The sequence below is a fragment of the Rhinatrema bivittatum genome, chromosome 7 (genome assembly GCF_901001135.1).
Source record: "Rhinatrema bivittatum chromosome 7, aRhiBiv1.1, whole genome shotgun sequence".
NCBI classification, from domain to species: Eukaryota; Metazoa; Chordata; class Amphibia; order Gymnophiona; family Rhinatrematidae; genus Rhinatrema; species Rhinatrema bivittatum.
In genome coordinates, this window is record NC_042621.1 from 152,231,451 (window position 1) to 152,257,017 (window position 25,567).

The 25,567-nt window shown below is 40.6% G+C and overlaps 1 long non-coding RNA gene across 2 annotated transcripts in view; it reads left to right on the forward strand.

Annotated features, from left to right (window-relative positions):
* Positions 1-24,166, forward strand: part of LOC115096130 — a 43,980-nt gene extending 19,814 nt beyond the window's left edge. Inside the window, exons 3-5 of one of the 2 annotated variants that reach the window (XR_003857987.1) lie at positions 19,901-20,030; positions 21,889-21,951; positions 23,922-24,166. This is a non-coding gene — a long non-coding RNA (uncharacterized LOC115096130). Of the gene's footprint in view, positions 1-19,866; positions 20,031-21,888; positions 21,952-23,921 lie in introns of those variants that run through there. The other variant, XR_003857986.1, reaches the window with a different exon arrangement.
* The last annotated feature ends 1,401 nt before the right edge of the window (positions 24,167-25,567 follow it).

The following is a 25,567-nucleotide window of genomic DNA, read 5'->3' on the forward strand; positions in this document are numbered from 1 at the left end:
ATATCTGTATCTGGTTATCATTTCTTGATACTGTTATTACTTTATTCTCTTTGGTTTCATAGTTTTGAGCTGTTGCCTACCTAGTTCCTCCCGAAGAAACCTAGGCTGAAACACGGGATCGTGTCAGCCTAGGTTTAAACTCATTATTGTTTAAGTAGTACACTAGGAGTTTCTCACAATAAAAAGCCTTTGCTTCTTCCTGCTCGCAATGTTCTTCAGTCTTGAGGATATATAATATATGAGCATTCTTTCCTATTAGCTGCTTTGACTTCTCAAGTGAGTTCTCTTGGCTTATTTAGGAAACCTCTACATCCACGTGTAAATCAGGGTCCATGAGTAAATTTGCGCATGTAAAAAAGTAGTGGACCAGAGGCATTCTAGAGCAGAGCCAACATTTATGAGAGTAAGTTGTTATTTTATAAGCAATTTATACATGTAAACTTGGCAGCTTACTCACATATATTTACTCCTTCTCTATATGTGAAGTAAGTGATTGTAAATGTCTTAAAAGCAAAGAAATGGCTGGGTGAGAGGTCTTAGGGAAATGGGGCTGAAAAGCCAGAAAGGTCTTGATGATCTGCAGATGGACTGGGTGAACTGGTAAAAATTGGTAATTTGATTGCTATACATCTAAGTTATGCATATAAAATCTAATCATGTATCACTTTAAAATTTAAAGTAAAAATCTATGGGGTAGATTTTCAAAGGGTTACGTGTGTAAGATACGCGTGTAACCCCCGAAAACCTACCCCTGCGCGCACCGAGCCTATTTTGCATAGGCTTGGCGGCACGCACAAGCCCCGGGACGCACGTATGTCCCGGGGCTTCGAAAAAGGGGTGGAGGCAGGGCATGGCCGTGGTCTGGGCTGATCCGGGGGCGTGGCCAGGTGTGTGGGGGTGGTCTGGGGTGGGGCCAAGCGCTCTGGCACAGCGGCCTGTGCCGGGGCATGACGCGCCGGCAGCTGGTCGGTGCGCGCAAGTTACACCTGCCTTGGGCAGGCGTAACTTTTGGAACAAAGGTACGGGGGGATTTAGTTAAGCCTGGGGGGTGGGTTAGATAGAGGAAGGGAGGGGAAGTGGGGGGGGGGGAAAAAAGTTCCTTCTAAGGCCGCTCCGATTTCGAAGCGGCCTTGGAGGGAATGGGGAAAGCCATCGGGGCTCCCCTCGGGCTCGGCGCGTGCAAGGTGCACATGTGTGCACCCCCTTGCACGCGCTGACCCTGGATTTTAAAACATGCGCGCGGCAGCACGCACATGTTATAAAATTGGGTGTACATTTGTGCGCGCCGGGTAGCTCGCACAAATGTACCCTCCATGCGTAACTTTAAAAATCTGCCCCTATGGGTAAATCATTTGCACACATTTAGCCAGCTAAAATCCAGCAAAGGTGCTACTTAACCTGATAAGTCTGAAAAGTGCTATTTGTCCATCTAAGTAGCAGTTTCCATTCTTACCTAATTAACCCCCTCATTTATCAAAAGGCGCTAAGGCGTTTTCGCATGCGTTAAGGGCTTATTGCATGCAAAAAGCCCCGTTTACGCATGCGATAGTCCCTTACCGCATGCGAACACATCTTTAACGCATGCGATAGCACCACATCGTATGGTGTGATCCAAATTTTAAAAACAGGAGGACTTAGGGGCAGGGAGTGGTCTGGGCTTGTCAGTCTGTGAAGTGCTATCGCACAGACTTAACGTCGATTTTAACTACACCTTTTTCATTAGTGTTAAGCCGTGCGATAGCTTGCGTTATGGGGCGGTAAGGTGTTAACACATATCGCGATGTCTCCTGAAAGGCCTGTTTTAGTAGATTTGAAGCTCCCGGAGCACCAGCCTAGCCATGGAGAGAGAGAGAGAGAGAAAGAGCGCACATGTTATAAAATCAGGTAGAGAGTCCATCAAGCTATTTTGAGAGAACATTGCACAAATTTCATCTTTGGGTGAGTTTCCTCACTCCGAAGGCCATCAAATCTTCACAAGAGAGCACTGTTCTGTTTGTACGTCTCACGTTGAATGTCAAAGTGGCCCCTAACCCCCTACACCAATACCTAAACCTCACCTCGAGTTACTAGGTGGGCCTCCCATAGGGATATAAATACCTATCTAGGGAGAAGATATTATGGCTAGTCTCTCTCACTCCCCCTCTCTCTCTCTCTCAATAATGGTCCCCCAGTGGTTGTATGCAGGCAATACAACAGGTATGGCACTTATTAAAAGGTTATTGCAATTTGTGCTAACTTAGCTTTTTGCATAGCACAAATTGTGATAAACTGTATATTAGCATAAACCACACCCCTTTTGCTATCGCATATAGCCAGATAACTCTAAAAGTGCTGCTACTTATCCGGTTAACTCCAAACTTGTTTTTTTACATACACACTCATGTTTAAGCACATATTTGTGCATATTTTATAAGCTGCGCATATCATATATGAACAGGTTATAAAATACAGTAGTTAATTTGTGCACACCCAAATACACATGGACTAAGTGCAGGTTTCAAAGTTATCCTCTTTGTATTCTGAAGGGTGTATGTGGAAAGGAGTGTGTAGAGGTTGGGGAGCGGGAAGTGTATGTTTTGGTGGGAATGTGGAGAAATGTGTAGTATATGTGTGTTTGAAGGGGTGTAGGTATTTTTGTGTGGAAGAGGGATATATGTGTCTGTTCCCCAGATACCTTCTCCTCCTACTATTCTTATGTGTAATCTTTCATCTGTTCATGCACAAACATGTATGGAAAATTTCAGGTTGCAAAACAACTACCGAACATAATTTATGTTACCCTTGTAATTTTTTGCAGCTAAGAAATTTAACCATATATTGTTTATGGCTAAACATGCCCAGATGGACACATTGTTTTGTGCATAAGGCATTCCTACAGTACAATACTGTAAAAATATTCCTAAAACCTAATGAATTACTTATTTAAAAAGTACCATAAACCACACCAAACATTCACATTTTAAAATTCTTAAATTTAAACATATTGAGTTCATTATTAAAAGGCATTTAGCAGATAATTCAGAACTTATATAACTAAATTATGAATTTTTAAAATCTATTAGATTTTTTAAGGTATCAGTTGGCATGTAAATAAAGGTGAACTGGTGGAAGCAATATATTTGGATTTTGAGAAGCATTTGACAAAGTTCCCTATGAGAGACTCCAAGAAAATAAAAAAAATTCAGGGGATAGGAGGCAGGGTTCTGTTGTGGATTGGTAACTGGTTAAAAGAAAAGAAACTGAGGGTAGGACTAAATGGTCAGATTTTCTAATGGAGAAAGGTGGAATACCATAGGGATTGGTACTGGGACCTGTGCTGTTTAGCATATTCATAAATGATCTGGAAAAGGGAGCAATGAGTGAGGTGATCAAAGTTGAAGATGACATGGCAGTGGATTGGGAGGAACTGCAGAAGGACCTTGTGCAGTTAAGAGACTGGGCATCTGAAAGGCAGATGACATTTACTGTGGAAAGTGAAAAGTGATGCTCACAGGATAAAATAATCTCAATTACAGGTGCATAATGCTGAGTTGTTTATTAGGAGTCACCAGCCAGGAAAACGCGCTTGGAGCCCTTGTGGACAATATGTTGAAATGCTTAACTCAGTGTACGACGTGATGGTCAAAAAAGCAAATAGAATATAAGAAATGATCCGAAAAAAGGAATGGAGAATGAAATGGAAAAATATCATTTTGCCTCTGTATGAGTACTGTGAGCAATTCTAGTCAACGTATCTCAGCAACCACTAAAAACTCAGATTCAAAAGCCTCAGAGCAGGGGCAGGGGATGAAATGGCACCTCCCTCCCCCAAGCTGCGGCACATGTCAAATCTCCAAGAGGACCTAAGAGAAGGAGTTTCCGGAGTCTGGCCCTTTTGGTAATTTGTAATGCTGGGGGAAAGCAGAGGTCAAGGTTCCCAGAAGCGTTGAAAATAGTCTGTCAGTGATAATATTTCCAGAAAATTGGCAACTGTGCCATACTTCTGGGAACTTCACCTGCCTCCCACCCTTCCCAGCATCTGCCTCCTTAGGATGTGGAAGATAGGTGAATGGTGGAAGTCTGTGTGTGGCGTACTCAATTAGGGCCAGTGCGAGGGTATTAGATGCCCTAGGCACACCTTACAGCCTTTTGTCCTCTTCCTTTCCCCCAATACAATTAAAATTAATGCTTACCTAACCTAAAAATGGAGATTTTACAAGGAAAAGGGGAATTCACAGTAGTCTTCTGATGTAAAAATATCACTTACTATAACAACATGTATATTATATTTATAGGCACTGCAAAAAAAAAAACTTGGAATCCATATGGTATTAGTCCTAAAGTGTGTCAAGTGCAGGTTTGGCCCACAGAAAGCAATTGAATAAATTGAACTACAATCACAATATAGTAAACATTTAATACCATAACTGACAGCACTCAAACAATAACAACCCTACCTATGAAAAAACAACACTGTCCTAAACACCAATGTACACCCTATTAGGAAAATCTTTTATTTTTATTTATTTATTTATTGTTTTTATATACCGACATTCAATCGAGATATCACATCGGTTTACATGTAACTAAAACAAATAAGACATAACCTGCTTATTTTACATTGTAACATGGTAACAGGTAGGAACGAACAATTGACTATACATGGTAATTGATGAGAACGAACAATTGACTGTACATATGGTTAACTAAATAGCACGAACTGCTTATTTACATTGTAGGAAGGTAACTGATAACAAGGAGGAAGAGCGTTATTTACAGGAATGTTCTAAAGTTGCACTGCGGAGAAGCTATAAAGGATACTATCTAAGGGAGTCTTTGGAAAAAAGATGTGTAGAGGTTCTTGAGGTAGGGAGGGGAAAGGAGAGTGATAAGGGAGGAAGTGGGTAGGAGGGAGAATGGTGAGGCAGGGTGAGGGGCAGGGCTGTGGGTGGCTGTGGTATGGGAGTTGTTTTCAAGGGAGGGTTGTGTGCGGAGGGGTTGTGTGCAGAGGGGTGAGTTAAGTATCTGGTGGGAAGGCTTTTCTGAAGAGCCAGGTTTTGAGTTGTTTTTTGAATACTTGAGTGGAAGGTTCATTTCTGAGGGGGGGGCGGGAGGGTGTTGCAGAGTTCGGGGCCTGCCACGGATATGGCACGTTTGTGGGTTGATGAGCGGTGTGCTGTTTTGGAGTTTGGGACAGCTAGGAGTCCAGTGTCTGAGGACCTGAGGTTTCTATGTGTGGAATGAGGGAGTATGGCATTGTTTAACCAATTCATCTCATTCTTGTTTATTTTCTTGTGGATAAGGGTGAGGGTTTTGTATTGAATTCTTTGGTTGATGGGTAGCCAGTGAAGCTCTTTTAGTGTGGGAGTGATGTGGTTGCATTTTTTTATGTTTGTTATTGACCTTGCAGCGGCATTTTGTAATAGCTGAAGGGGTCTGATAGTGGCTTCGGGGAGACCAAGAAGTATTGTGTTGCAATAGTCAATTTTCGAAACGTTTTTGAAAAATAGAAACAGAATAAGCCAGGTTGCTATAGATCCCTGTACAGAAGCTGCAAGTTAGCAGAATACCTCACATTGGTCACACATGTATTTATTTATTTATTTGTTGAGTTTTATATACCGTTATTCGGTTGAGCCATCATAACGGTTTACAAAAGTATACATTTATCTTGTAACAGAAAAGCAATATGAACGTTAAACATATTCTTAGCAGTTGAGCAACAGTAAAAACCATTTAAACAATATCAGAAATAAGCATATCAAGTCCAGAGAGCATTATTAGGTTAGATGGGGAGGGTATGCAGGTTCAGGGAGAAGAGAGTGAATTAAGAGGTATAAAATTGAGAGTTCAGTTGAGAGTTGGGATGATTAGACATCACACATGCTGAACACAGACAGACCTTCAGCAAATGCAGAATAAAGAGACCATAAAGTATAAACAGAAACATGCAGTCTTGCTCCCTTTCTACTTTCCAACTTTTCCCCTTATTCTCCTCTTCCCTTTCCTTTCTCTTACTCGAACCCTCTTCCTTCCCACTCACTCATTCACTGCCCTTCCCTCTGTCACATTCACCATCTTCCTTCTCACTCATTCCCTCTCCTTCCCTCTCTTCCCATTCATTCCCTTCCCTCTCACTCATTCATTCCCCTTCCCACTCTACCCCTTCTCTCATTCACTCCCCTTCCTTCTCATTCATTCATTCCTTCACTCCCCACCCCTTCCTTTCCACTTGTCACTAACAGCCACAATCCCCCTTCTCCCCCCTGGGTCGTCTTCTTGATGCTGTGGAGTTCTATATAGCTAGTGGGAAGTAGAAACCATGCCAGAACATTGTCCTGCAGCACCCACTATTGAGGTCCTCATTGCTGGCAAGGTGTAGAGACCCTGCCAGCATATCATCCTGCAGTGCCTACCACTGTAGGGTCCTCTTATTGCTGGCAGAGTGGGAATCCACCACTATGTAATCCTGCAACAACCGCCACTTCAAGGACCTCTTTTGCTAACAGGGAGTGGGAACCCCACCAGCATGTCAATCTGTATTGCTGTGGTTCTTCCTACAGGCAGTAGGAATGCCAGTGTGGAAACCCCACTGGCATTAGCATTACAAAATTATGTAGTGAAGTGGCCACACAGGGGTATTTTGGGAGTCACTTGCTGCCACTCCCAAAATTTTGCCACTTGAGGTGGCCACTTCAGTCTACCTCAAGGTAGAACAATCCCTGCATCAGAATCTTATTGAACTCAAAGTTCACCATGCTGCCACAAATCCAAGCAATAGTAAAGTTTTCATTTTCAATTGTATAACTTACAAAGACTACACCCACTCATCAAGAAGTCAAACCTACCCACAATAGTTTATGCCATGGTAATCACACAACTGGACTACTGCAATACATTGTTCAAGTGATTAGCAGACAAGGCCCTCTACAAACCTCAGATAGCACAAAATTCCACTACATGACAGATAGAAGGATGCAAATTACATGACCATATCACACCTGTGCAACACAAGCTACAGTACACTGGCTGCCAATACTATACAAGAATGAAATTCAAAACTCTGACACTGACTTAAAAGGCTCTAAGAAGAGATGGACCTATCCATAAGAGTGAAAGGCTTTCCTCATACATGCCTTCACACGAAGCCTTCAAAACAACTCCATCGACAAGGGATATCAGAAGAAAAGATTCATACAATAGATCTTTTACAGGAGCAGCACCTGCCCTATGGAACTCCCTCCCAGAAGAACTCTGACAAATACATCAGTACTACCACTTCAGCAATTAAAAACCTGGCTTTTCTATTAAGCCTCTATCGCTAAACCAGGAATCCTAAGCTGCTAAACTGACTACATAAATCTGTATGGCATTCACTTCGAATTGCCTTACACATGTTGCTACAATCCGAGGTTTCGCTTTTGAGCTCTTTATTCTTAAAGTTAAAGCTGTAAGATCTTAATCAGGATTGCTAGGCCTTGAGGCACATCGTTTTTTGTTGAATTGCACTGTAATGTTGCTGCTGTTTTGTTTGCACCTTTATAATGTGAACCTACAAATGACCTGTTGTAAGCTAAATATCTAATAGGTTATAACCCACTCTGAGTGAATTTCCATATTCAAAAGGGCAGGGAATAAATCCAAGCAATAAACAAAGACATAGTAGAACTAGAAAAGGTACAGAGGAGAGCAACAAAAATGATAAAGAGGATGGAAGGCTCCTCTGTGATGGGAAGCAACACAAGTTAGGTCTTTTTCCGCTTACAAATGGGAAGGCTAAGCGGGGACATGATAGAGGTTTATGAAATCATAAGTGGGGTGGAATGGCTAGATAAACGATGCTTGCTAATCCTTTCAAGTAATACTGAATCAAGGGGACACTCCATGAAACAAACAACCAACAGATTGAAAATCAATCACGGAAAGCACTTTCTCACTCAGCGTGCAATTAAGCTGTGAAATTTGTTGGCAGAGGATGTGATGAAGGTACATAGCAGGGTTTACAATAGGTTTGGGCAGGTTTATGGATAAAAAGTCCATTAAATATTACTACCCAGGTAAATTAGGGAACGTCATTGCTAGCCCTGGAAGTAAGAAATAAATCTACTTTATGGGACCCTGCTGGGTTTTTTTTTTTTTGACCTGGACTGGGCCACTGCCAGAGACAGGATGCTGGGCTCGATGGACCTTGGACTGACCCAGCATGGCACTTTTTATCTATTTATTTATTTATCAAATTTATATACAGAATAATCATTAAAAACAGTAAAAGTGGTTTATGTTCTTGTTTTATTCAGTTGCATATGAAGTTCCTCAATGACTATGGTAGGAAAACTGTATCACAGCTCATAATATGCATTTTAAGTTTAGGCTCTGCTCACAAATATCTATATCTCTGTATATCAGAACAACACAGACAACCAAAACGGGATGTGAAAAGCTTAAGCCAGTATACTTTACTACCTACATCGGCATTATTTTAAAATCACTACACCATCTCAGTTATACCAGAGTCTGTACTACAGATTCGTTTTGTTACTTTAGGGTATTTTCTTCCATTTATCACAAACATTCAACTTTTGTTTCACAAAACCATTGAAGAACTATTGTAACTTTTTTGGGCTTGGGCTTACTCACTGATTTAACAACGCTGAAAAAAATAAAAGAAAAAAAGAAAGTAAAATGAACAAAGAAGGGGAAGTATTTTTAATTTCATATACACCATTTTTATGCTGGCATACCCCTTCTCAGACCGATGATTATATAAGTCCCGGCTTGGTTATTATGAACATTTATTGTTCACGTACCATGGGTGCTATGATGGTCCATCTATAAATATAAAACCTACATTAATTTGTTTGATTTTCCTATATTTATTGATGATTTAACTTTTCAAATTCAGTACTTTTCGGTTGCTTTACTATTTTGGATTCTTTTGTCTTTTTGTAACTTTTGTATCAACATGAGTTCAAGCCTTTCTTTTATATAACTGCTCTAAATTTCTTGTGATCACACAAGTTCATCAATAAAAGTATGACCACTATACATTTGTTAGGTAGGTCAACAGATGGGAGATTGTTTTTCAATAATTTCCAGTGTTCTCCTATGAAGATCATTAAAAAAGCAATGTTTAGCCTTCTGTCAGAAATCAATCATACTGTTCCCAGGAAGAACAGTCAAAGGTCATAGTTAAGAAAGAGAAATGCCTAAGTAATGAGAATGATGTTATCAATGTCCATGGAAGCACATGCTGCAAGAATTAATAATAGTAATGATAACAGTGAATAAGGGTGTTACCCTCCAGAGAGGGAAGCTTTGGAAGTTAGTAACAGGAAAAGGTCAATCAGCCTTTATAGGAAAATTAAATAATATAACACAAACAACCTTTATCCATTAATAGTTTATGACATACCAGATAATTATACTAAACCTTCCTGTAGGATGCCATTATTTACTTTTCAAAGTATGTGGTATCAGGCGTTGGTCCACATGTGTACCCGGCAAACCCACCATTTTTCAAAGTGGATTTATGTGCATATGCCTGCTTTGAAAATTCTGATTAAAATATGCAAATTATAAGCACTGGCAGAATTTTGCCTTCTCTAGGCAGTTATAAAATTACCCTCCCAATGGACCACTATTTAGAACACGTGTGCTAACCTTGAAAATATATCACTAGCTGCTACTGGCATGTAGAAAATGTATGGCAGCAACACCTTTTAGAAGTGGAAGATATTTTTAAATTCTGATCATTTTGTCATAAGTTCCTCAATAACGAAGGGAAGGCTGGTGTGTAATAAAGTGAAGGGAGAAAAAATAATAAGAAATAAAGTTGATGCTGAGGGTTTCATTTTAATGAATTGTGGTTGTCCGAAATGGAAAATATTGAAATAAATGTGATGACTAGTACAAAAGCTTAAGCCAGTATACTTTACTACCTACATTAGCATTATTTTAAAATCACTACACCATCTCAGTTATACCAGTGTCTGTACTACAGATGCAGCACCCGAAAAGGAAATATATGTGAAAGAAAAGAGTAGCGGGAGCCTTGATTTATAAAAGAATTAGGTGGCTTACGTGTAGAGGTTCCCATGAAGAACAAAAATGGAGAAAGTTGAAGGAGAAAGGAATAAAGGTGAAATATGTGCAATGTCTTAATAAATATAGACATAAGACAAGCGAAGTGAGTCGAGATTACTCTTATTGTCAATAAATGCATCCTTATATAATTCTTAACAGTTATTTATTACTGTGCAAAACCTATTAAATGGACCAAAATGGGTCAAAGAAATATTACCAGATTGCGAATGTTTGGCCGATTATTTTATTTATTTATTTATTTTTAATTTATTTATGCTTTTTATATACCATCGTTCCAACAAAAGATCACAACAGTTCACATAAATTACATTGTATAATATTGTATTAACAGGTTCTTATTTAAAGTAATTGTATCTATTTTAATACTATTGAATAATCAAAACATTCAAAGTTAACAATCTAAGGCCTAGACTTCTCTCTCTCTCCCCCACAGCTTAAAATACTGAAAATCCTATTTGCGAAAACATTGCAAAGTGCGATAAAGCCATATCGCCCAGCTTAACGCAAATGAAAAAGGTGTAGTTATTTCCTGCATTAAAACTGTGCGATATGGCTTTGCAAATTGGGCAGAAATCACGCCCCCAAATACCTCCCCCTTTTCCAAATTAGCATCGCACCATGCGTTATGGTGCTTTTTGCATGCGTTATGGCGTTTTTGCCATAAAGCAATTTGATAAATGACCCCCTTATATTGATATTTACTGTTTCAGTTTTGAATAGATTTTAGTCAATTCTTATTTGCTGTGATGAGAAGAAGTAATATTTCTGGAATAATAATGTTCATTAAGTGGTTTATTCAATATTTTTTTACATAAGCATAGGCTTTTCTGAAGAGCCAGGTTTTAAGTTCTTGTTTAATTTCTTTTTTTCCGTTAACAGTCTTATTGATCGGGAAGTTCATTCCATAGTTTGGGTCCTGCTATTGTGAACATTTGTTCTCTTATTTGGGTTAGATAAGTGTTCAGATTTGAAGGAGCTGTAAGAAGATTTTGTTTTGAGATCTGACATCTCTTTACAGGTTGTAGCTTTTTATTCTTATTCCTGGAGGAGGTGGATCATAGTTGTTTATAATATTAAAGATGAGGGATAATACTTTGTAATGGATTCTGAACTTTATTGGAAGCCAGTGATTAGAGAAGGGATAATATGATCAAATTTTCTAGTTCCTGTAAGGAGTCTTGCTGAAGCATTTTGGAGAAGTTGTAGTGGTTTAATAGTGCTTGCGGGAAGGCCCAACAGAAGTAAATTGAATTGTCCAGGTTCAAAAATATTAAAGTTTGTAGGACTGTGCAAAAGTCTTGTTGTTTTCATCTATCTGTTGTAAGGTTTTAGCCCTCATATACCAGACACAGAACTCCGAGATAATTTAGTAATTTAGCAAAATGTTTATTATAGGAAATGAATAATTGCCAGGCACAGTGTGACTGGGAAGGTGGAATGTATAAGATCCCTCCTTGCCTATGTAACCATCTTACAAGGCTTATATACATTTTTTCTAGATACCTTTGCCAAGTATTGTGTAATTCTGGACTAGCTTACTCTCCCTAAAACACCTGCACCCACCATCTGTTCTCTTTCTTCCTTTCTCTCTTTCATGTCCAACTTTCCAACTCCCTGCAACACTTATCTTTTATCAGTCTCTGTTCTCCTTTTTAGTTGCATCTCTGATAGCCTACGTTTACATGTCCTGTGAAATATCCTTCACTTCTTACTGACCCAGGCCCGCACCCTATAATTGCCATTAGCTGCATTCCTTACAGCAAACAACATAGCACGTACTGGCACAGGTTTTGTAAGGCCTAGCACATCAGTCCAGCAGGCAGAATTATGCACTGTATTCCAAGGTCACGGACTTCATCCAAGGTTGAGAGTGGGTTGTTTGTTTCATACAAAAGGTGTTGAATTTACATTTATCATTATAGGATGGTCTACAGATAACACCAGATACAGTAACTGAGGGGATGGTGGTAGAATGGGCAGAATTCACAATGCTTTCATTGTTTACATTGGGTGATATATTATCTCAGCTATGAACAACTTCTAGTTCTATTCGTCCATGGCCATTTTGGATAATTCGGAAATCAAAACAGGAAATGTCTAATATGATATTGTTGATAATTAATACTTCTTTCTAGGAAAGGATAGTACCTGTGGCATTAAAAAAAAAGGCTAGAATTAATCTGGACAAGAAAAATGTAGCTATCTCCACCTTAGATTGTTTTAATTATTGACCAATTTCAAATATACTGACCATAGCTAAAATTATTGGCTATAGTAGCCAATAATTGGTTCATTGGTTTATTAGTAGCCACTATAAACAAGTGGCTACTAATTCAATTATGTTACTTTTTAAAGTCTAAACAATTTCTGGACTCATCTCAATATGGGTTTCAGAAAGCCTATGGTATGGAAACTTGTTTGCAAACTCTGACCTAGATTTATCATGAATAGCCCAGACAGGCTTTTACCACATTTTGGACTGGAGAGAGACAGACAGACAGACTCTTTAAAAGGCTCTTATATAAGTAAACTATTTATACCACTGTAGGATGGGCAACTATTTATTTATTTATTTATGCTTTTCATTTACCGTCATTCCAGAGATAGATCACTAGTAACTCAGGATGAGGTTTTGTGGTGGCTTAGGTTTTGGGGGGGCAGTTTTACATACACAGTCAGATGTACGAACAGCACAGTACACATCAGTGAAGATTTGATGTGATTTGGAGTGAGGAAAGGTACACAAAGATGAGATTTGTACATTGTACTCTTGACCTAGCTTGATAACAGCTAGGTAGAGAGTGCATCAAACTAGGCTGAGAGTACATTGTTCAAATCTCATCTTTGTGAACCTTTCCTCACTCCAAATCACATCAAATATTCACCATTTTGTGTAAAAGCAGCATAACTAGCAACTTAGAGCTAAAAAAAAATAGCATGCCTAATGAAATGGATGGAAATATGTTTGGCTAAAAAATGTAGTAGAATAGGAAAGCAAAGATAAAGAAACTGAGAACATGGGACCAGAGGAGAAGGAACACCTGGGAACCAGAAAAATTCCAGAGGTTTCCAGGAAAGGATTACTATTATACCTATATTGTACTCAGAGCCACATGGATTTTTTCTGAATTCAAAGAGTATATACCCCTATGTAGAGAGAAGATCACATCTCACTTCTACCTTGCCCACTCATGTGTGCAGTCCTTCAATTACTCCAACCTCTTTACAATCGTGCATTCACATGCCTCTCTTGTACACCCTAACATTGAAAAAACTACTTCTGAAAAGGTGGTATACAAGTATAAATAAGTAAATAAGCAAAACAGAGACCAACAGACATAATCTAGTACTTTTGCATGCACTCCCAAAGACAAGAAACAGAAGGGATACACACTACAGTAAAAGGAAAAAATGAAGAAATAATACATTTACCACAAAATAATCCTTCTTTCGCTCCTAAAGAAAAAACATGCATGAGTCCAGTTGCTATCCTCTCCCTCTACATGGCACTAATAGTGAGCCCTTGTGGCCTTTTTGCTTATTTATAGATGGCAACTGTTGTGTTTGTGGCATAGTTGTGGACCCCTGGTTGCTGCGGCGATCACTCCTCCCATGGGGAGGGGCCCCGTGGGGAACCACAGCAATAGGCTAGACTCTGGAGTAAAGCGAACGCAAGGAAAGGAAGCTTTATTGTATAGCAGTAGTTTGGTAAGCAGAGAATGGCAGCCCTCCCTCTGGCCACAGAGTAGTTTCCGAAGATGTAGCTTAGTCTGTGCACTGCGGAGATGCAGGGTAGGTCTCACCTGATGCTGATGATGGAGGGTCCTGTAGTGGTCCGCAGAGCAGAGTACGCTGAGAACCCTTTCTGATGAGAAGATAAGATGACAGATCTGGTAGTGGTCCGCAAGCATAATACGCCGAGAATCTTTGGTGGTGAGACAAGCAGAGAGACCAAGGTAGAGGTACTCACAAGGCCGATATGCTGTCGAGGGTATAGCTTCCACAAGAAGAAGGTAGCACCAAGCTGGAGTTCAGGCACAGGTACTGGATGTAGGCAGGAGCTATAAGGCCCTCTAGGAGCGAGTACCTAGGCATCCTTCTGAGCAGGTACCTGAGAAGAAGCAGACGAGAGAATAGAATCCCCAAGGGGCAGTTGTTCCAGAAATATTCTAGAGTGAGGTAACCCCGGAGGGTAGGCAGGAGCGGAAGGCCTCCGAGGAGCAGGTACCCACAGTATCCTGAAGCGAGTATAGGTACGCCGAGATGCATTTCACGGAAGTCAAAATTAGCTAGACCGGAATCCTTGCTAACTCGTAGCTCGGTTGGAATTCGGTGGATTAAATGGTCAGTTTTCACAGTGGAAAAAGGTAAACAGTTCAGTGCCTCAGGGATCTGTTCTTGGACCAGTGCTTTTTAATATATTAATAAATGATCTGGAAAGGGGTACAATGAGTGAGGTGATCAAACTTGCGGATGACACAAAATTATGCAGAGTAGTTAAATCTCAAGTGAATTGAAGTAAATTGCAGGAGGAGCATGTGAGACTGGAAACTGGGCTTCCAAATGGTAGATGAAATTTAATGTGGACAAGTGCAAAGTGATGTATATAGGGAAAAATAACCCTTGCTGAAGGTACACAATGTTAGGTTCTATCTTAGATCTCTTTCTTGGGTGGTAACTCCTAAGTGTCATAGTAGATAATACATTGAAATCGTCAGCTCAGTGTGATGTTGCAATCAAAAAAGCAAACAGAATATTAGGAATAATTAGGAAGGGAATGGCAAATAAAATGATGGAGGTCATAATGCCTCAGTTTCGTTCCATGGTGAGACTGCATCTTGAATTCTGTGTGCAATTCTAGTCGCCGCATCTCAAAAAAGATATAGTTGCACTGGAGAATGTGCAGAGAAGGGCAACCAAAATGAAAAGGGGTAAGGAACAGCTGCCCTATGAGAAAAGACTAAGGAAGTTAGGGCTCTTCATTTTGGAGAAGAGACAACTGAGGAGGGATATGATAGAGGTGTACAAAATCATGAGAGGACTTGAACAAGTTAACGTAAATTGGTTATTTATTGTCTTAGATAATAGAAGGACTAGGGGGGGCTCCATGAAGTTATCAAGTAGCTCATTTAAAACAAATCAATTATTTTTCACTGAGTGCATAGTTAAATTTTGGAATTCATTGTCAAAGGATGTGATTACAGCAGTTAGTGTATCTGGGCTTAAAAAAGGTTTGGATAAGTTCCTAGAGGAAAAATCCATAGACTGCTATTAATTTATAAACAACTAGCGGAACCCGGCTACGCGTTGCAGTGGCAGAGTCAGGTTCTTTACCCTCCCTCCCCCTTCACCTTGCTCATTTACCTCAGTCACTCATGCTCCTCCCCCTTGGTCACTCACCCCCCCTTCCCTCCCCTCCCCTGTCCCCACTCCAACTCTCTCCCCTCACACTCACCTCTCCCCTCATTCTCCCTCCCCTGACACTCACCTCCCCCCCTCATTCTCCATGCTGTGGCAGAGCCTGGTTAAATTGAAAAGACAGAACAGAGCCTGGGGATGTCTGTAATATGTTTAATTTTGCAATGCTTGTGTGTATACAATATTTTTGGGTGTTCTATTGTTAGTGCAGATATACAGATTGTCAGGTTTGCCGACTTAGGACTCTCTATTTAGTTAAGTGTTTTGTGGAGGGCTAATTTGGTGCCTTTCCGAGATCAGGGACATTTTGTGTTTGTGTGTGCCCTCCGTCTTTCCACCCCAAAAGAACCCCAGCATAAACGTTGTGTTTAAATACGCACCCCACACCCTCCTGGTCCTCCCCCACCCCGGCGAAATACAGTAACCCACCCTCCCGCCCCCCGCGAGAGTTGCAGAATGACCAAAACATCCCCTCCCCCCCCCTGAACACGCGCGCAAGAAAATAACTACGGCCCCCCACCGTGCACCCCCCCCCACCGGATACCTGTGCAAACTGTCAGTCGGTGGAGCGGGTGTTTGGTTCGGCATCGAAGTCTTGGGTTTGGGCCGTTGGCTGCTAGCAATGAAAATGGCTCCGACGGCCCTTTGACCTGACTATGTCACTGGGGAGGAGTAATGGGAGCGCCAGGTTCCCTGACATAGTAAGGGCAAAGGTCCGCTGGCTGCCAGTCCTGAAAATGGAGTCAATGGGCCCTCGCCCTTACTATGTCACATGAGGTACTGACGCCATTGTTGTCTCCGAGTGGCATAGTAAGGGAAAGGGCCATCGGCACCATTTTGATTGCTGGCAGCCGACGGCCCTAGTGTACGCGATGTGTCCCGGACCGTTCTTGGCCTCCCGCTGGAGCAGCGCCGACCTGTTTCCGGTTTTGTGTGTGTTCGGAGGGTGTGGGCAGTAATTAGAACAGGCATGTGCGTGGGGGGTGTGAAGAGGATGTTTTTGTGTGAGTTCGGAGGGTGTGGGAATTGCGTGGTCCCCCAGTGTAGCAGCCTGGAATTTGGTGCATTTTGGTGTGTTTTGGGAGGGTGTGTGAAGTAAGTCCAATTGGCATGTGTGTGAGGTGTTTTGATTTCTGTGTGTTCTGAGGGTGTGTGAATTAAATACATTTGTCATGTGTGGGGGGGGGGTGAGTGTTTGTGAAAGGTGTAAGAGGTTGCGCTTGCGCTGACGTCCACCAGAGGTCGCTGTTTTGTGGAACCAATTTTTAAACCTTTTTTACCTGTCACAGGTGTGACATATATGTAATGTAAGTGTATAAGATCCTTCCCGTATGGGAACTGAAAGTTGTGTGCAAATTTGAACGCAATCGGTTAAGTGGTTGCCGAGATTAGCGATTTTGTACAAACTATTTAACATTTTTATTTATATAGATGGTAGCTTGAGATTTATTTAATGTTTAGGTACTTGCTCAGTACTTGTGACTTGGCTTGGCCACTGTTGGAAACAGGATGCTGGGCTTGACCCAGTGTGGCATATCTTATGTGCTTATGTTCTTATATACTGTTTTCTTAACAATAATAGAGAATGGGGGGGGGTTTTTGTATAACATTTATTGTAGTCTTAGGATGAATAGACATTAATGGATTAACAGAAATTTCTGGCCAGCCACGTTTTGTATATCAATACATATTGACCACTTACAGTTCAGCTTTCTCTCTTTTGTCTACTTTATGGCCCTATTTGCCTTTATATTTGTCCATTGATTCTCTTCTTAACATATTCACCCCCTTTATTTTCAGTGTCAACCTACACCTTGCTATAAAATCATCTTTAACTATTCATCTTAATATGCCGCACCTTTGTTAATCCCATTTAATTCGTACTCATATTTTTTAATCCATTTCAGAACCTATTCTTGTATAATCCTCACCCTTCCTTCTCCTTTTGGTCATGCATACTAATCTGACATAGTTGCTCACTTTTGTATTATCTGCCCTGGGTATTTGATCTGCATTCTTAACAAATGGCATGCCTTCTATTGTGTTATACTTTTTGAGCTTTGGAGACGTGCACAATAAAATCTCTTCTATATATTTATGTGATGACCTATTGAGCCTCTGCAATTGACTTCTTAAATCCTACATATCCAATTAAAAAAAATGATAGAAAATACTTTTTTACTCAGCGCACAATCAAGCTGTGGAGTCTGTGGCCAGAGGATGTGATCAAGGCAACTGGCATAGTGGGGTTTATAAGATGTTTTGGACAAGTTCCTGGAGGAAAAGACTCTAAAACATTATTAGTCAGGTAGAGTAAAGAAAGCTATTGATATCTCAGGGGATGAGTTACAGGAAACAGATCTACTTTATGGGATCTGCTGCATGCTTGCAACTTGGACTTGCCACTATGAGAGACAGTATGCTGGACTCAATGGACCTTGCTCTGACCCTCCATGGCATTTCTTATATCTTTGTTCTTCTATTCATATATAATGATGTGTCATTGCTACACAGAAAATATACATAAAGAGTAAGGGGTAGATTTTAAAAGCCCTGCGAGCGTAAATCCTGCTGGATTTACGCGCGCAGGGCACTCACGCGCCGTCACACCTATTTTGCGTAGGCCGCCGGCGCGCACAAAGCCCCGGGACGCGCGTAAGTCCCGGGGCTTGCTAAAATGGGCGGTCCGGGAGACCTGTCTGCGGTCCAGGGGTGGTCCGGAGGCGTGGCCGAGTGCCCCACACAGCAGCCTGTGTCAGGGCCTGGCCAGCCGCAGGCATAACTCCATCGAACAAGGTAGGGGGGAATTTAGGTAGGGCCGGAGGGGTGGGTTAGATAGGGGAAGGGAGGGAAAGGTGGGGGGGGGACAAAAAAAAGTTCCCTCCGAGGCCGCTCCGAGTTCAGAGCGGCCTCGGAGGGAACGGAGGCAGGCTGCGCGACTCGGCACGTGCAGGCTGCCGATTTTGCGCAGCCTTGTGCGCACCTACCCCGGATTTTAAAAGATATGGGGCGGATTTTCAGAGCCCTGCTCGCCTAAATCCGCCTAAATCCGGGCGGATTTAGGCGAGCAGGGCCCTGCGCGCCGGTGCGCCTATGTTCAATAGGCCTACCGGCGCGCGCAGACCCCGGGACTCGCGTAAGTCCCGGGGTTTGGCGAGGGGGGCGTGTCGGGGGCGTGTCGGGGCGGGCACGGTCGGCGCGGCGTTTTGGGGGCGTGTCGGCAGCGTTTTGGGGGCGGGCCCGGGGCGCTAGCGGCCCGCTGGCGCGCGGTGATTTACGTCTCCCTCTGGGAGGCGTAAATCCCCCGACAAAGGTAAGGGGGGGTTTAGACAGGGCCGGGCGGGTGGGTTAGGTAGGGGAAGGGAGGGGAAGGGGAGGGGAGGGCAAAAGAAAGTTCCCTCCGAGGCCGCTCCGATTTCGGAGCGGCCTCGGAGGGAACAGGGGTAGGCTGCGCGGCTCGGCGCGCACCAGCTATACAGAATCAATAGCCTTGCGCGCGCCGATCCAGGATTTTAGCGGCTACGCGCGTATCTACTAAAATCCCGCGTACTTTTGCTGGCGCCTGATGCGCCAGCAAAAGTATGCCAATTCGCACAGTTTGAAAATCTACCCCTATGTGCGTATCTTTTAAAATCCGGCGTAGTTTTGTTCACACCAGTTGCGCGAGCAAAAGTACGCGCGCGTATTGTTTTAAAATCTGCCCCTAATTATATACAAAAATTCAACTCAGTACATACACAACTGAAAATAATTTCACATTCAATTTAATAGTTTGTAAAAAATCTCTTTAATACAAAACATATCTCTTTCAAATACTGTTTTTATAAAAGTTACATTGAATTATTGTGAAATTATTTTCAATTGTATATGTATTGAGTTGAATTTCTGTATATATTTACCCTTTGTTTATGTTCATTTATGTTGCTTGGTGGATCTGTGTTGGTTTAGCCAGGTTTTCTTTTTGTTTACCTAATTGGTTTTAATCTGAAAACATGCCAACCTTTCATAAGAAGGCCAATTAAAATACAATAGCCAACACAAAGCTGCAAGGTATAATTAGTTTATGGAATGCATTAATATAAATTGATGGCCTTCCTCTACAAAACAATGTTTAGAAAAACTGATAGGTGAACTAGTTTACACAACATATTTGCATAAACTGACACATTGGTTCTATTAAAAAAAAAAACATCAGCAATACCGTGACTTTCAAGAATAAAAGTCATTGTTAAACTATGAATGGCACCCCTGTAAATTATATTGTAATTACTAGTTTCATGTAGAAATACTATTGGTGCACTAAAAGACTTACTTGATAAACTCCTATATAAAAAGAGCATGATCAAGTGATGAGACAAAGTTCGGAGTATCACTCATTGAAACCTACTTCTTGAATCAGATCTGTACGGTGCCAGAGACAACAATGTTTGGTTGCGGCCGTCAAAGACAATGCTATCAAAACAGACCTCTCTGCCAGGATCTATGTTACAGGCAGGATCCTTGTGCTATTCAAGACCCATGTAATGATCGTAAGTAACTCTTCACTCTGGTAATATAAGGAATTATAAGTTTATTTTAAATTGTAATCATAAGTTCTATCATCTGATATTTTCAACTTGAGGAGAGCATGTAAAGCTGCAGAAGAACAGTATTTTAAATTATTTCAATGAGTCAGGAAAAATTAATCTGGATTCTGCAATCTGCATCGCCACAGAAAGTTTCAATACAATTAATTAGTAGTGAAATGTGTCAGGGTCATGTATCAAGCAGTTTCAATGTCAAAAAATAATTTTGAGTAAATGAAATTGTCCCAAAATAATATCCCGTTTGTAATTATTGAAAACAAGTCTGGGAATGGTTACATGGATCCCCCTCTTCTGAGGGCTGAAAGTAATTCAGATGACAGATCATTAAATATGATCTAAGATCCTGCTTCAAGAGCAAACTTTTTCTTTTGTCTTTCCTTTCTTCTTCCATTTGCAATTCTTTTTAATATCTTTATCATCTTGAACTTCCATAATTCATTAACTCAATTTTGCAGCACATTTTACTGTCCTATGTTTGGCTATTTATTTATTTATTTTATTTACTTAATTTTCTATACCGATGTTGGTATTTACCTTCACACTTGTTTACAAGGTTTTGTAACTAAAATTCATAAAATACAATAAAAATTTAAACCAATCAAACAAGTAACTATAAATAAGAGTCATTCTTAACTTAAAATAAATGATTTAAATCATAAAGTAAATGTTAAAATTTTTAAAATAAATAATCACATTAAAACGTGCCCTTAAGAAAGCATCAAAATATATAAACATTGAGCATTACTGGCTGACTTCTGATTGGAATGCTTGTACAAAAAGCCACGTTTTTAGTGCCTTCTTAAATGCCCTTCTTATAATTCGCAATATAGAAAAAAGTCATATTAATAAAATAGTAGTAATAATGATGGCAAATGTAAGGGGCCAATTCAGGCTATAATTATTATCTTGAACTCTGGCAACCTTTCAAAAGCCATTGACTTTTGATCTCGTGACTTTTTATCTCGTGCCCAAAATCTGCCATATGGTTGGCTTCCACCTTTTCTACAAGCAGGCCATTTCAGGTTCTGCTGTCTTCAACTTTGTTTCCCAAAAATCAAATACACATTTCCCCTTCCTATTTCCAAGTTTTGCAGTAATTCCACAGCTAACAAGGTTAGTGAAGCTATGGAAAAAAAGATTCATCCTTTATATTGGTTGGTCTTTGAAGTTTGGGTTTTTTCCAATACTGTTGTACTACTGCTGTTTAGGACTTCAACTTCTGCTCTGTGCAGGTTTACCCCAAACTTGCTGTATCTGCCTAATATGGTTGAATTTCTCTGGAAAGACTGGGTGGACCACATTGGTCTTTTTCTGTTGTCATTTACTATGTTACTGTAAGGTATCTACAGGCCAGTCAGTTTGATGTCAAAGGTAGGTAATTTAGTGGAATCACTTCTAGAGAAGAGAGTGGAGAAATATCTTAAATGTAGCAGGTTCATGGATCCTAAACAGCATGGTTTGACCAGAAGAAAATTGTGTGAAACAAATCAATGTTTTGATAGGGTAACCAAAGAATATGATTGGCGCAAGCACTGGATGTGGCATACTTGGAATTCAGTAAGAGTTTTGACAATGTCCCACCAAGAGGCTGAGCTGCCTCGTGGTGGGTCCCAAAGTGGTAAAAAAAAAAAAAAAAAAAAAGGCAACCAAGGGCAGAGGTAAATAGCGTTCGCTTCAAGAAAACAGAGGTTATCACTGTGTTTTTACAAATTTTGTACCCAATAGAAATTGACTAGGGATGAGAATTAGAAAATGTTAATTAATGCTTTACAATTCAAGTTTTTCTTTTTTTTAATTTCAGCATGCAAACCTACCTACTACAACCAGCGCCAGAGCAACCAATATGTGTATTACCGTAACCCAGGTATATAAAATTGCAGACTTCATCTGACAAGTTATTTATTGATGCTATATACAATCCAAATTCAAGAGATATCTATGTTATTAAAAAAGTAAACAACCTATAGATAACTGTTCATCCTATACAGAAAATCTTTGGTATACATGTTTTGTGGACACACGCCCAATAACATGCGTGCTTATGCAAAAAGCTCTGCCTAGTTTTTACACATAATCAAATGATTTGCATCTTGAGTACCTTCTCGACTTGTTCTCAAAGTCAAAAGTCCAGAAATAACTTTCAGTCTTAGGTTATGCTATTGTAGCAGTTCAATGTAGTACTGATATGAACAGTTTATCCTGGAAAGGAAACATGCCAAATTATTATTATTTTTACAGATATCTTATTTCGGTTGAGTTACTTCTGGGGGAAATCTGTGGCAAAAAAAAAAAATTCTGCACACCGTATTTTTTTTATTCTGTTGTTTTCTGAATACATTTATTCATATAATACAATATAATCATTAGCTTTCAGTAATAATTTAAACAACACAGGGAAAGTTATTACAGAAAAACAGAGATTTCATTTTTTGATGTAGAATTCCCTCATGAGTGACTGTAGCAGTACATAATAAGAGGTGAACACATTCTCGCCTCCCTCTTCCCTTCCCACACTGTCATCATCACTCTCCCCCAACCATGTTCTGCCCACTACTATCTCTTTCCTCAGTATGTTCCCACAACTATCCCCATGAGTCTCTCTCCCTATCCTGCCTGCCTCTTCCACTCCCCACTCTCTTTTCCTTTCATACTTTTCCCTGCCTCAGCCTGTCTCCACTATTCTTTCTCTCCCTCCCCAGCTCTTCTCTGCCACTATCTCTCCCCCCAACATAATGCCCATCACTCTCTTTCCCCCAGCCCAAACCCATCACTCTCTCTTGCTCTCTCTCTCTCTCTGCCCTTGTCCATCCTTTCTCACCATATCTCTCTTCTTACCCCACCTGTTCCCACTGCTCTCCCTTCTCACCCTGCCATACCTATCTCTCTCTTCCCCCTTACTCCAGTCCACCCTGATAAGCAACAGCAACTCCAGCATAAGAATGTATCTCTGGACCCACTCCTGCAGCTGCTTTCTTTCCCACAAGGGGGCCCAACTCTGGTGTGGTTACCATAGCCCAGGAGTGGCCAACACCGGTCCTTGAGAGCCACAAACAGGCCAGATTTTCAGCATATCTACAATGAATATGCACGAGATAGGCTTTCATACACAGCCTCCATTGCATGCAAATCTATCTCATGTGTATTCATTGTGCGCATCCTAAAAATCTTGCTCTCAAGGACCGGAGTTAACCAAATCCTGCCATTGCCCAAATTCTGTAGAGAAAATTCAGGATTCTGTTGAGGAAAGGACATCTGTGCCATTGCTCAGTGGTGTAGAATACCTCAGGAGACCTGAATGTACCTATAAACAAAAAATCTATAAATAATTCTGTTCATTATCTCATGGTATTTCATATTTGAAAAACTACCAGCAATTTACAGTGTGATCTATTCTTTACTAGTGTTAGTCACAAATGCACAAATGAAAGATTGTAGTGATGTCCAGTGAGATCTGGACTGAGACTTGCAACTCAGGCTAAAAACAGTTTAAACTAAAATCAGGAGAGGAGCACAACTATCCTTATCCAAAAAATAAAATATGAAAATATACCAAAGACATGAGGAACAAGAGATCAATCTCTTTGATGTATTTTCATATAAAAACATTAGTTACCAAATGTTTTAACAAGTTTCATCCTGTTTAGCTATACATTAGGTCCCTGAAAAGTTTGTACAGACATCATTATACCTATTGACTGTCTCCAAGAAAAACAGTTATTGACAAGTCAGGACCTAAGATTGCTAAACATTTCATAAGAAAATATTTAAGGGTGTTTTTTTCATAAGGAGGTCACATGATTCAGTTATTTAATTCTAGATTTTTTTTTCTTGTAGGTCAATGCTACCAAAGCTACTGTCAAGACCGTGGCAAAAAATGCAAGAAGTGAAACTGGTGCACTGAAAACTTAATCATCTTCCAGCCCTGTGCTTGCTAACTCCTGAAGATAAAGATAGCATAAGAGGAAGCTGGAAATGTAGATCAGTTGTATCTGTTTCATCGCTGTTTCATTATCATCTCGCTCTCTATCCATGTCAATGCCTAAATCAAATCGCATTTCTCTATTAAAACTCTCCTAATAACCAAAGCATTGTCTGTTTGTTCTTGAAATGACACCCTAAAGACTGTTTGATCACTACAGAAGCAGAATGTAAACATAATGGGCTACATTTCCCATAGAATTTCTCTCAAACTGTTCACTGACCGTTGAATTTATGGATTTGATTTGATATTTCAAAATAGCTTTTTATTTTGGAAAAATAAATGCACAAAAGTAATATTACCTGTATCTATAAGTTAACAAAGAGAAACACTGCACAAAGACTTATAAGGGTAAAAATATGATAACCTACAGCATTCCTTGATATAGTTCTACAAGTTATGTTGAGCAAGGCAGGGGTTCTCAACCTAGTCCTCGAGATACACCTAGTCAATCAGGATTTCAGGATATCCACAATAAATATACATGGGATAGATCTGTGTGCACTAGCTCCATTATATGTAAATCTCTCTCATGCATATTCATAGTGGATATCCTGAAAACCTGACTGCATAGGTGTGTCCCGAGAACTCCTGAAATAAGGTATCATTTCTACCCAACCACATTGTAGGTTTTCTTTAATAGAAAGTGTGCATATAAGTACTCAGAGCCAGATTTAAAATGATGGCACCATAGGCAGAAGACAGGGGCCAGCGGGTTCTTCCTCCAGAACTCAAGGAGCAATGGGGAGAGTCCCAGTTTTGGGGGCCTGCAGAATTTGGCAGCCTAGGCACAGGTCTATGTTACCTATGCCTAAATCCTGCACTGTGAGCACTGAGAACATCTGCTTGCCAAAGCAAGCTGAATCTGTTGAAGAAATGATTATTCAGTCTCCAGCCTGTTGCTCTGAAATGTAATCTCTGATCTAGATAAATAATGCAGGCCTTGAGAACAGTTACATATGGGAAAGGCCCATCTTTGTGGGCAATTAACATATACATTTCAAATTAAAACAGCCTGATGTCACTGTGATTTTTCTAGGGGCAATTATCCAACCTTCCACATTGCGACAAAGATCATGCATGCTTTTTAACAGCAGGCTTTGCACCAGTGCGCAATGCAAAAGGCATAGGATAGGGAAAACCTATCTGCAACTCAGGAACAAGGTTCCTGCCACTGGGGAATAGCTTTGCTATGGGCCCCAAGGGGAGTCACACACAAAACTCTGCCCACACAGTTGTGCTCCAAAACAGGAGCAAGTCCAAAATAATCACAGTCCAGAAAAAAGACAGAAAATTCAGCATACAATCCAAAAAAACACCAAACCACTGGAAAAAGAAAAACAGCTTCTTAGCTTCACAAAGTTCAAAGTTATTGCTTATTTCTCAGGTCACTTGTACTGTTCCTTCAAGCCCCAGTGAAGAATGGGAAATTTCTCCTTTTCCAAACACTTCCCCAAGCAGAAAGGCATTGCATTGCTATACTATCATAGAATACGCTACC